Source organism: Equus caballus, chromosome 18 (assembly GCF_041296265.1).
Source record: "Equus caballus isolate H_3958 breed thoroughbred chromosome 18, TB-T2T, whole genome shotgun sequence".
NCBI lineage: Eukaryota > Metazoa > Chordata > Mammalia > Perissodactyla > Equidae > Equus > Equus caballus.
In genome coordinates, this window is record NC_091701.1 from 37,298,972 (window position 1) to 37,312,976 (window position 14,005).

Sequence of the window (14,005 nt, forward strand, 5' to 3'; positions counted from 1 at the left end):
GCTAGCTTTTCAGTACTAGGTTGTTTAGCAATAGCAAGGGTTTGAATTTTAGGGAGAAACAGTGAATAAACATAATTCAGTGCTGAGCAGGAAAACATATTATCTCTCTATTACTGAATTTAAAGGCTGATTTGTTCAGCTCTTTGAAAGAGCAGGATTGCCTCTGGAGCCAGCCAGGAGCTCAACGAACTACTGTAGACTGCCCTGGCAGCCACCTATGATGGTATCCTGGCAACCCTGGATATTTCATTCACACCAGAAGCCTTATAATAGTCCTACTTTGGACTTAACAGTGAGATTGTGATGCACGATTTGTTTGGAATTAAAATAAAAAGGCCGTTATCGAATATAATTCAGATGCTTATACCAATAAGTGGTTTTATCTTGCTAGTTACACACTGCAGCTCCCTTTGTGCATTTGTTATATAAAGAGGATAATCTTCGGCTTCTTCCTTTGCCAAATAAATTCCTTACCTACACTGATGATGCGATTTCCTAGTCCTCCAATGTATTCAGCTATTAAAATAGAATAGCAAATGTTGGAAATTTACATAGAAGCCGATCAGCAGTGTTCATTTTTAGAATAACTAGGATTCCAAATAGAAATGCTGGGGAGCTGCAATCTGACATTTTTATGTTTGAGAGAAAGGCCTATTCATTCAATGAGTAGAAATGAGAAATCACAGAGCAATCATTTTCTTTAAATTCCCTGGTCAATATAAAACTGGTATGTATGCTTTATTTTCTGAGCACTGAGGAGCAATTAAAATTTCTTTGTTTGTATATCTAGTTATAACATTTTAAGCAAATCTGGTGCAGACAAAACTCAGGACATGAATTTTAAACATCTAAGATATATCAACTACAATTTATCCAGAAAATATTGCCAAGAAACCTGAATCATAGTATAGCTAATAAGCATTCAAGGAAGTATAGCATAACAATTGGATCTTGAACCCAATTTAGCATTTGGCTTGATTTAGGATATTTCTGATTTTAATCAAAGTTACTTCTAAAATTGAAAACTGTCTCAACCCAGAAAGTATCACATAACAACCAAATTACTTAAAATGCTAGTAACCATTTTTATATTTAGTTCTATTTATCTTTTTAGAATTAAATATTGGATTTAAATTCTCATGTAGTAAATGCTTTTCCAAATCCAATTTAAAAATACTCTTAGGATGAGGATTCATTTTGACTTTATGTTTTCCTACTTGATTTTTCAGAAAGAAATAGTTGTTTATAAAGTAATTAATTAAGCATCTAGCTTTTCATAAACATATTTAAATACATTTAACATAATTTAAACTTGCAGGTTGACATATATTCTGTTTTATAGCTTAATAATGTGATAAAGAGTGATGTCAGCAGAAAAGGTGAAGAAGGAAACTTTGAAAATTGTCATTTGAGAAAGCAATGAGGAAACTGCCAAAAATTTCAAAATCAACATTTTCAGAACTCTGGAAATGAACCCAAGGCTTATGAAAATCTGGGGAGCATTTAATTAGAAAAAAACAGGTAAATCTCAGTAAGAACAGTGAGGTTTGTGGTGTTTTAACTTGTCCTATTGCCATTTCCCTCTCCCCAGCTCCGTAGCAGCCTTGAAAACTAACAGCTCCACAATCACAGGGAAAACCAGCAATCTATCTCCACTTGAGCTGGCAGAAAAGGGTCGGAGCTCCTCCAAAAGCCCTATTCCCAGATAACTGGCTTAGTTTACATGCTGGTAGTTCCCCCAAAATTCTCACTTATAAGGCTTGTCTTTATTTGATCTGACTCAGAGCTTGTCCAATACAAACATCCTTTTCCCTGTGGGGCATTTGTTGAAAACAATCAGCAACAATAGTTTAACATCACAAGTTCATGATGCAGCAATATGCATAGGCCAAATAACAAGATGACGAAAATACTTAAAAAGAAAATCTGGAGAATAAGATGACACACAGGGCCTCAAAAAACTCTGACATATTTTTTGGGAATCTAGAAGACCATCCACATGCATGAAGCTGTGCATCAACATGGCTGTTCAGATGCTCACAAGAGACTGGAGAGGGTTCTAAGCTCTCACTTCTGACTGACCTCCATAAATGAGAAAGGAAGGCTCAGACATAGCTGTGAACTGCCAGCCTGGCATTGAAGACATGGCCCAATATGCACATGGAGTCCTTCAGCAAAGATTGGGAAACTTACTGATTCCAGGAATTTTAAAAAATCTTCTCCTATCGTTAGCTGACCACTCAGGCAACAGATCAGAGGCTTTAGCAGCTACAGATGACAAAGATATGGACCCTACAGAAGTTGTTCAGGAAAGTCATTAAATAAACAAACAGCAACAACAATAACAACAACAAACAGTAACAACAATAAACTCTAGGGAAAGTAGAACCTGGTTCCTAGAGTTGCCATATTATACTATTAAAAATGTACAGTTTTCAGCCAAAAAGTTAGGAGACTTTAAAGACAAGAATGTAAGGCCTGTAAAAACACACATACACAAAAAAACAGTCAACTGAAACTCCCTGAGGAAACTGTACTTATTAGATAAAGACTTTAAATCTGTTCAAAGAATTAAAGGAAACCATGTCCAAGGAACAAAAAAAAATGTATGACAATGTCTCACCAAATAGAGAATATCAACAAAAAGAAAGTAATAGGTAATTCTGTAAGTAATAAGTATAAAACTGAAATGAAAAATTCACCCGAGGGGTTGAACAGCAGGTTTGATCTAGCATAAGAAAGAATTAGTAAACTTGAAGTTAGGTCAATTAAGATGATCCAGTCTGAGGAACAAAAACAAAAAGAATGAAGAAAAATGACCAGAACCTCAGAGACCCGTGGGATAACAGAAAGTATATTAATACATGCATAATGGGTTCCCAGAAGGAGAAGAGAGAATGGGACAGGGAGAATATTTGAAGAAATGTGTTCAAAAAATTTCAAAAATTGGTGAAAAATATTAATCTACACATGCAAGAAATTCAGCCAACTGCAAGTTGGATAAACTCAGAGATCCGAATCCAGACATATTAAAATCAACAGTTGAAAGTCAAAGCAAGGAGAAAATTTTGAAAGCAGTAAGAGAGAAGTGATTCATTATATACATGACAGAAGTAAGGAAATAATAGAGATTATAGTGGAAATTAGTGAAACAGAGAATAGAAAAACCATAGAGAATATCAACAAAAATAATGGAATAGATTGATAGTCCAGAAATTAAAAGAAACATCTCTGGTCAATTGATTTTTGAAAAAGGTGCCAAGACCATTGAATGATGATACAATACTCTCTTTAATAAATGGTACTGAGACAACTGGATATCTACGTGCAAAATACTGAAGACTGACTGCTACTTCACATCATATACAAAAATTAACTCAAAATGGATCTAAGAATTAAATGTAAGAGTTAAAACTGTAACACTTCTGGAAGAAAACATAGGTGTAAATCTTCATGACCTTGTATTAGACGATAATTTCTTAAATATAACACCAAAGCAAAAGCAAAAAAAGAAAAAAAATCCACAATTTGGCTATTCTTCAATAAGTTAAACATAGAACTGCCATGTGATTCAGTCAAATCCATTCCTAGGGATATACCCAAGAGAATTGAGAACATAGGTCTACATAGAAAAAAAATACATAGTTTAATATTGATAGCATCATTATTCACCATAGCCAAGAAATGGGAACAGCTCAAATGTTCGTCAACTGGTGAATGGAAAAACAACATGTGGTATATCCACGCAATGGAATATTATTTAGCCATAAAAAGAAAGGAACTACTACTACATACTACTACATGGATGAACTTAGGAAACTTTATACCTACTAAAAGAAACCAGAAACAAAAACCATTTATTATATCATTTTATTTATAAAATATTAAGAATAAAGAAATTCAGAGACACAGAAAGTAGATTGTTGGTTGCCAGGAGATGGGGACAAGGGGATTTTTTAATGATTGCTAGGTATAGGAGTTCTTTTTGGATTCATGAAAATATTCTGTAATTATATATGATGATAATTGCACAGCTTTCTGAATATACTAAAAACCATTGGATTTTACACTTTGAAGCTTGACTTTTATGATACGTGAATTCTATCTAAATTTAAAATTAAAAAACTGAGAAACCGCTGACTGTGATTAAATCGTAAAAGAACTCATTTATTATTTCACAATGGTAAGATGTATTTTCAAAATTGAATAAGTAGAAGAAATAGAATTTAAGTTCAAAATTACATCTATTAACAAAAAGAAGATAACCCCAATGCAATGCCTTATCAAGTTTTTATTTGCTTTTAGAGATGCCACATTCCATCTTAGAAACAGAAAATTTTTTAGAACTAGATAAAATTTGTTTGGAATTATGGTTTAACACTTGGACAAGCCATCTGATACTATACAATTTCCTCAGGTGTAAAATTGGAATCCATATTACCATACAGAATTATTTTTAAATATGGGAAAATACATTTAATGAATTTAATATAATGTACAATATAGAGGAAGTCAAAAAGTTAGTTGATTTTATTATTACTTACTGTTTTACTTTTATGGCATCAATATTTTAATAAGTGCAATAGACTGATTAAGTCTTTTCTTGGTGTATTAGAAATCATATGATTTGATTTTAACCACTTACGCTATAGTAGATCTATAACACAATTGTTTGATACCTGTAGTCAAGGGAAAATATGACATGTTTTCAATTTCATTATCACAAAATAAGAAGCGAAATCAGAAGCAGTAAAAAAGGTGGTCTACTTCATATTTTAATAGACATTTCAGACTAATAAACAAAAGTGGTTTGGGGCCCAGGATATTCTTTTGAAGTACCCTATTAATTTCTAATACCACTGTGTCACATTTCTATCCATGAGTTTACAGAAGTGCAAAATTGTGATAGGTGTTCGGTTTTTCACATTAGAAAGAGGTCTTTGGTACTCTAGAAAGCTGTTGTAATCCTTGTCTAAGTGGCAATAACTACATTGTAGCTTCAATTCTTATGACTAGGGGTATGTTTTTCTCAAATATCAATAATATTTTCCCCCAAATAGATTAATCAATAAATAGAGCACTTAAGGATTGCAACAATGACTTCCTTCTGATTAGATAACTTTATTTTCACTGAGAGTACATGCAAGTTGGTTTATTGTATCTATAAATATACGTTCTGTAGCTTTTCATATGCCAATCTGAGGTAGTTTGGGCATATATGCAGTATCCTAACTTGGAGATTATAGGACCTAAAAGGTCCATGTAGAGACTGTAGAAAGTTGATGGGTTTATAAAATTGTATGAAAAATCTGGGCTTGGGCATTTTTTAGAGAGACAGTTTATACATTTAACCAGACTATTAAAAAATTGACACAATTAGTTTAATGTGAGGATTATTAATCCTCACATTAATGGCACATTCTTGAGTCTATGACATGATGATTGTGTTTACCTATTTATTAGAAGTTTGCAACAAACATTTGACAAAAATTTAAGTATACATGGAAATTTTTCTTTTCTGCTTATGTAACTTGCATTTTAATTTTTAGAGATAATTAGATTCAACGATTGTTCAGATTTAATAAAACTGTATAAAGGATACTAATATTGAGCCTTAGATTGTTTATTTGGTAATTCACAGTTTTATTCATACATAATGTTGGTATATTTGATAAGCTTTAAACTACTGTACTCATAATAAATACACTGAGAACACTAAACAAAATATTAATATCTTTTTATAAAATTACAACTTTTCCAGTTAGGAGTCTGCTGAAAGTAGTCTAATGTACATTCCTGGGGGAATTCCTTTAAATGAAACTGAATTGCTAGAAAGTTAAGCTTATTAACATCAGCTATTTTAATTTCAAATTAAGCTACACTGACTGCATTTATTGAAGGATTAACTCATTGCAACTCTGGTAGTACCCTCTGTCTGATGGAAAAACACCACGTAAAACAGAAAAGATCAAAGGTCTAAAGATCTGGAGCATCCCATTCTAATAGAGACATCTCAGTCAAACTTCCCTCGAAGGTGCAACACTGTTAGAGGCTCCGGAGGGAAAGGGAACCCGATTGTTACAGAAAGCCACAGACACCCCCATTTGGATGTTAAATGCAAGTATAGACTGCTCTGCATTGCAGAGAGTATGTGTCTCCAATAAACATCAAAAACAAGTCAGATAAAAGGCAAAAACCTCACTCTGAGGTACTTTCGACACATAAAGCTGTATAAATGTTAACAATTTTTAAAATTGAAGAACTGGAATGATGTCAATAAGACAGCCAAATAAGATGTCCTTGTTCATAGGCCCCCTTCAACAACAACAATTTGGCATTCATCCATAGACAAAAATGCCTAAGTGGGAGCTGTGGCATACAAGGTAGGAGATTGTGAAACTCCAGGGCTGTCCAAAAACAAAGACAGCTTTTTTGAGAAGACAAGCCTGAATCCAGGTAGCTAACTTACCCAATGAGTTCCCAACAGTAGGCTCAGAAACAACTTTGTAACCCTGAGAACTCTGCTAAAGCCCCATTTGGCTTTGGTTGTGTCATCAGCACCATATGCAAAGGGACCCAAGAATATCGCCCACCACTGTGCCAGGTAATAAGCATACAGATCTTGGTCATGACTCTGGACCCTGAAGTGCTCATGAACTGGCTCCAACCTCTCCTCGCCAGTTTGAGGGCACTGGAGACCAGTGAAGTAGAAGATCACCCACAGATAAGAGAGATTTTGTGGAAATCCAGGAGTCCAAAGAAGAAGTTCCAGCATATTGTTGGAGCAAAAAAAGGTAAGATTGGACACATTGAAGAGGGTAAGGGCAGCAGTTTGACATTAGCTTCATCACCCCTCCCCAAAGTCAGCAACAGCTTAGTGCCAAGAGAGTTCTTCTCAGCCTGTGATTTCTCCCACATGGAAAAGTGAGAGCATGTGAATGAGCATCCAGCTTCCACAGCTGTGCGGGATGCTGCCAAAAAGGCCTATTCTCTCCCACCACATTCAGAGCTCTGAGTTGTGAGCTTCACGACTAGGAGGCGGTAAGAAGATGGGAGAATACTAGCCAATGATCAGAACAGAATGTACCAAAGGGAAGCAGATCCTATTAACTATGTCAAGAACTCCATCAGGAGGCCTGCCCACAAGCCACTATGCATTCCCTCAGCTGGCCCACAGGCATCCTTAGTGCTCCATGCACCTCATCCACTCCTACCCACCATCTCATGACCAATTCCCTGTGCACATTCACTATGGTGACAAGAGTGAACTTTTTAAGACAGCTGGTGAGTAAGTGCAGAAAACTAGCTCAAATCTGTGGGCCTGGGGGAGAATATCATTGGGAAAGTAAAAGAGATGTTGCCAGTACATTGCCTGGCTCTGCAGGATCAAGTGAAAATGTATAAGCTTAAGAATTCTGCCACAAAAGGAGGGAAAAAGTGTGGAGTAGGTATGTCCGTAGAGAAAGCCTCAGAATCTTTAGCAAGGATGAAGGAAACCACTTTATTCCCAAAGAGATATTTCTCCTGAGGTGATATTTCCTTTGATCAGAAAAGTCTGGAGGAGGTGACTATTGTTTCAAATATGAAGACAGTGATGCAAGACTTCAAGGGACATGAAAAGATCAAAGAAATATGAAATCTCCAAAGAATCTGAATGACTTTCCAGTAACTGATCCCAAAGATATGGAGATCTGTGATTTACCTGATGAATTTAAAATAGCTGTATTAAAGAAACTCAATGAGCTACAAGAAAATAAAAAAAGACAATTCAATGTAATCAGGAAAACAATACATGAACAAAATAAAAACTTTAACAAAGATATACAAATAATAATAATAAAATCCCCCAGAAATTCTGGAGCCGAAATGTACAATGAATGAAAGGAAAAATGCAACAGAGAGATCAATAGCAGAATGGATCAAGCAGAAGAGAGAATCTGTGAATCAGAAGATAGATACTTTGAAATTTTGCAGTCAGAAGAGAACAGAAAAAAGAATAAAAAAGAGTGCAGAAAGCCTAGGTGAACTATAGGGATACCATCAAAAGAAATAAACTGCAAATTATGAGAGTCCAAGAACAAGACGAGAGGGAGAAGGGGCAAAATGTTTATTTAAATAAATAATGGCTGAGAAGTTCCTAAATATGGGGAGAGATTTGGACACCTAAGTTCATGAAGCTCATAGGTTTCCAACAAACTCAGTGTAAAGAGATCTTCTGCAAACACATTATAATAAAACTGTCAGAATTTAAAAGCAAAGAGAGAATATTAAAAGCAGAAAGAGAAAAGAAGCTTATAACTTAATAGGGAACCCTCACAAGGTTATCAGCAGATTTCTCAACAGAACCCTTAGAGGGCAAGATAGAGTGGGAGGATATATTTAATGTGCTGAAAGAAAAAAATTGCCAACCAAGATTACTGTATCTGGTAAAGTTATCCACCAGAAATAGAAGGACAGATGAAGAGTTTCCCTAAAAAGCATGGCTGAGGGAGTTTATCACCCTTAGACCTGACTTACAAGAAATGTTGAAAGGAGTTCTTCAAGCTGAAATGAAAGACAATAATTAGTAGCAATAAAACATATAAATATACAACACACTGGTAAAGTTAAATATATGGTCAAATTCAGAATATGTAACATGGTAGTGTGTTAACTACTTAGGTTATCAGGGCAAAAGTATTAAAAAGAACTGTAGCTACAATGATTTGTTAATAGATACAATATGAAAAAGGCAAATCGTGACATTAAAAACATAAAATAGGCAAGTAAAAGAGTAGAGCTTTTGCATGTGATTGAAGTTCAGTTGTTATCAGCATAAAAGACTTATAAGATATTTTATGCAAGCCTCACAATAACCACAGAGCAAACCCTCATAGTAGATACATAAAAGATAAAGAGCAGGGAGTCAAAGCTTGTTCTTCAGCGAGATTTGTTTACCAGAAACTATTGTATGCATCTTCATGCTCTCAGACATTCTTTATAAGCCAATTATTTGATTTCCATTTCTTCTTTGATTGATCTGTTGTAGGCTTATACATAGCTGGTTCTTGATCTCTTACAGAAGTCACTCTTAATAATTCTTGTTGTCTTTTGAACAAGTAGAATAGTTACTGTTAGAATTATGCCTGCAATTTGCTATATAATTTCTATCAAAATTGGTCCTTTATAAACAATTAATTAATATAAGTGCAAAGTGACGTATTTCCACAAATACTGCTTAAAACTACAAAATACTAGCAAAATGAAGTCATATGTTCAGAGAGCTTGTCATAAATTAAAAAACAAAACATCAGTATATCTCAGAAAGCATAGTGTAGCATAGAGGCACACTATGTACCTCTCTCTCACAGGTACACTAGGAAACCCTTGGCTTTAGGTATTTGCTAACTAAAACTTATCGATGTGATTTATTTCTCTGAGATTGTTGCCCAGAATCTACAGCTACAGTATCATTTTTTCTCAGTCCAAGGAGAGAGATTCCTCCTTTATTCACTAATTTATTCACTCAATACACACTTATCAATCATTTACTGCAAGCCAAGCACCATGCTTGGCCAAAGAGAAACATTTGAGTAAGATCTGTGCTGTACAAAAATCTCTCTGCAGTGATGGAAAAGTGAACACATAGTTTTACATAAGGCTGTTTTTAGGTGCTTTTATGAAAGGGAGCTCAGTATGAGTGGCTCAGCAGGAAGCATATAAAATTGAAAATACAATGCTATATGGTATCGTCGCAAATATTTACTCTCATGGAATGATGCCTATGGCCTTTGTTGAGTGGAAAAATACAAGTTGGAAAATAGAGAATAAAGAGGAAAGAAAGGGAAGGGGGAGTGATTAATGGTACAGAGCTTTCAGTTTGCAACATTCTGGTGAATGTTTTCAGATGAAAACATCCTGGAGATGGATGGTAGTGATAGTTGCACAACAATGTGAATGTACTTAATGTCCTTGAACTATACACTTAAAAGTGGTTGAAATGGTCAATTTTATGTTATGTATATTTTACCAAGATAAAAAATGATAAATAATATTTTTTTAAAAAACAAAAGAGGAAAGGAGGTAGATATACTTGTTCTGCAATATTGTAGGAAGAACTTTCTTATAAAATTTCACACTTCCGATAAGGTAAAAATTGTAAAAGCCAGACAAAACTAGATACCTAGGAGCTATTGGATGTCTAAAAGTAAGATAACTAACTAATCATTTTCACAAGATTATAAACTCTGAAAATTAAATGAAATCTTCTAATTGCATATTTCAAGTTACTGAATTCTCAAATGCAAAATTACTTTTCATATCAATGAACATTTTAATTTAATTTATTTATTTTTTAAAGATTGGCACCTAGGCTAACAACTGTTGCCAATCTTTTTTTTTTCTTTTCTACTTTATTTCCCAAACCCGCCCAGTACATAGTTATATATCTTAGTTGCCGGTCCTTCTAGTTGTGGGATGTGGGACGCTGCCTCAAGGTGGCCTGACGAGCAGTGGCATGTCCGCGCCCAGGATCCGAACCCTGGGCTGCCGCAGCGGAGCGCGGGAACTTAACCACTCGGTCGCGGAGCCGGCCCCCTCAACAAACGTTTTTAAGTGGTGTATCAGTAAGCTCCTAGGCGGATGGAAGTTTCTTCAAGGCCAGGTAACTGGGAGACACACATAGTCACAGCATAGGACTTGGCCACTTTTAAAACTTGTAAAATTTAATACTAGCCATTTTAATCCAAATGTTAAAAAATAGGAAGTTAGATATTGTGAAAAATATATATGAAGAAAGACATAAGGTAGTAAAATTGAAATAGTTACTGATGTTGTCGATCATTAATAAAATTTTGACCCTGTTTTCTACTTCTAAGAAGTGTAGTCTGCATTGTTTTAATGCTGAAAAGTCCATAGCCGTGGAAATAGCCATAGTCCGTAAGTAGTTTCTTTGTAATGAATGTCATCAACAGTTGAAAAAAGAGAATAAAAAAAAGATCGTTGTATTATGGTTTTATCGCTTCACTTTGGTTAATTTTTATTCTGACCAAATCAGTTTTAACATCTTGGTAGGTTTTTGTCGCTCTTAGTTTGGAGGCCTGTAACCTACATCATAGTAAAATACTAAAATCTGACATCTTTTAAATACAAGCATACCTCATTTTATTGGGCTTCTCTTTATTGCGCTTCACACATCTTGAGTTTTTCACAAGACCCTCCATCAGCAAAAAGATTAGGACACGCTGGAGGCCAAGAGGACGGTAGTATTTTTTATTTAAGGCATGCACACTGTTTTTTAAAGCATAATGCTATTGCACACTTGATAGACTACAGTAGAGTGTAAACATAATTTTTACAGGCAGTGGGAAGCCAAAAAATTCGTGTGACTCGCTTTATTGCGATATTCGCACTATTGCAGTGGTCTGGAACCGAACTCGCAGTATCTCCAAGATATGCCTCTATTTATTTTCTTTAAATAAAGGATCATGGTGATTTTTGAAATTCACTGTATATAAGTAATTCTTTCAATTTCTAATTGGCTGTGATTTCTTGGCAATTATTATGCATACTTGGAAATATTCAGTCCAAGGACTAAAGGGAAGTACCCAAGAAAGAACGAATTTGAAAGAGGGTCCCCTCCTCACGGCTGGAGTTCAGATCTTGGAGAGGGGTGGTTGTAGCCCACTGTGTGGTTGCCTGGTCAGAGCTGGTACACTGTCACTGAGGAAGCAGAAAGCAACCTCCAAGAAACAGGGAAGCTGCAGCCAGCGGACAGTGCCTGCACGAAGGGAGATGAGCAACAGGCCCTCCAGGGCTGCAGGTTTGCTGCCAAGGGACCTTGCGTTCTAGGTGCCTGAGGCAAAGCGCAACCAAATGCCCCTCGCATCCGTGTTTCTGACCATCAGTGCTGTGGCCAGAAACAAGAGAAGCTCCTCCTCCTGCAATTCCCCCCAGTGCCCTCTCCTGAGGAAGCTCAACATCATGTTCACCATAAAGGAGAAATGTTTCCAGAATTCTGTTGTTATTGCAGAGTGGGTATTGAAAGGTGAATTTGGAGCTGAGAGGCAATACGCTGATAGCTGTCATAGTTTTTTAAAGTATTTTGGGAGCAATCTCACTGCTGTTTCATCCAAATATTTTTTGTAGGAAATTTAAAGGTCTTAGGTCCAGGATTAATAATTGGTGCTGTTTAAAATGGTCTTGATTCTCTACCTCTCTAAAAGGGAGTTTGAATCTTAGTGGAGACTTCCCAATTACCTTTTTTTCCCTTCAGTCCTTAAGTTTTTGCTTTTTCCTAATCCGGTACAAAAGAAAAATGATGAAGCAAAAATCAAATGGTGACACTTTTCCCAGAAACCTGAGTCTCTTCGATTTCCATTCATTTCTTTTCCTTCATTCATTGATAAATAGTCAATAGATGTTTACTGAGCGGCTCTGCTGGGTTTGTTTGGCACTGTGTTGGGTTGAGGAAAAATGTTGGGGAAAATGATGTCTGTCCTCAAGGAGTTTATTGTTGTGGCAGAAACATCCCCCCTGGAGGAAGAATCCTTTCTTCAGGGGGTTTGGTTGCCATATTTTTGCTGTCAGGTCAGGGTAATATTTGGAGCTGAATATTTCAAAGAGTTAAATATTTCTATTATTTATGAAGAGAGAAGGAAGATAAACGTAGAGAAAAGTAGAAGGATGCTGACTATGAAAAAGTGGGGCAATTCCAATCTTATATTTAAGACTGACTGAGATCAAGAGACAGATTTAGCGATTGCCAGAGAGAGGAAATTGAAATCATTTTGAGAGGAACTGAGGAATTTTAGGATATTTTACTGTTCGTATGTTCGTTTAACTGTATATAAACTATATATATAGTTTAACATATATATTTAATTTTCTTCTGAACTTTTCAATTTTTTTTAATTTTGTTAATTGTCAAAAGACAGTCTAAAAATAAATACAGCTAGCTTAAGGCCAGTCAGGTGTACTCCAGTTGCCCAGTGTGGAGGAGGGAGTAGACAGTCAATGAGTCTCACAAATAGAGACAACGATTGCTGTGATGAAGAAATCTACGTGGGATTATGGGAATTAAATGGAAGCCCTCATCTATTTTGGATGATGAGAAAAATATTTCCCTGGAGTTTTCTTTAAACTGTGATGAGTTTGGGAGGAAATTAGGCAAAGCCACGGGTGGGTCAGCTGGTGATAGAGTCAGGGATAAAATTTGAGGTGTGGGAAATAGCTAGATGGAGGTACAAATATTTTCGGGACAGAAATGTTAACTTGTCAATTTCTTTTCCTTCATTAATTTGTACTCTCCCATTACAAAAGCGTCGCAAAAATCTCCACAGAGGATAATTAGTATATAATTAGTATATAATTAGTATAATAAGGCAGGGTCTCTGAGCGGTACAGCTTTACTATTTTTCAACTTAATCCTCTTTTACGTATGCAATTTATTTTCCTTAAAGTAGACATGTGCTTTAACTGTGAAACATTTAAAATTGGATTTATCCCAGAGTAAATTAGATTTAAAATGTAATAACAGTCTTCTTTCCTCACATTATGTATATATTATTTCTAATTCTTTAACTATGCTGTTTTTCAATATTTCATGCCAAATGTAGACTCAATTAGAGGATTTAAAAGATTTTTTTAAATGACATTATTTTTTGCACAAGTCATTCTCTATTCCATCATCCTGTTTTCTTTTTCTCAGGCAATCATAACAGATGAATTTATTAAGCATACTAGTTTTTTGTTTGTCACCTGCCTCATCATATTAGAATGTAAGCTCCACTAACGCGGGAACCATTCGTCTTGTTCACCACCATGTCCTATCACTGAAGAGAAAGTCCTGACTCAAACATCTATTAAAAGAATGAACGAAGGAGTGAATGAGTGAGTGATATGTTGGCAAATATGGATACTGCATAAAAGATCTGGATGTCATTATTTTCCTGGCTGTATGGAGAAGTACCAAATCCACATGTATACAAGTAGGATGTTTTTCTTTCCGCCCTTATGCAAACATATA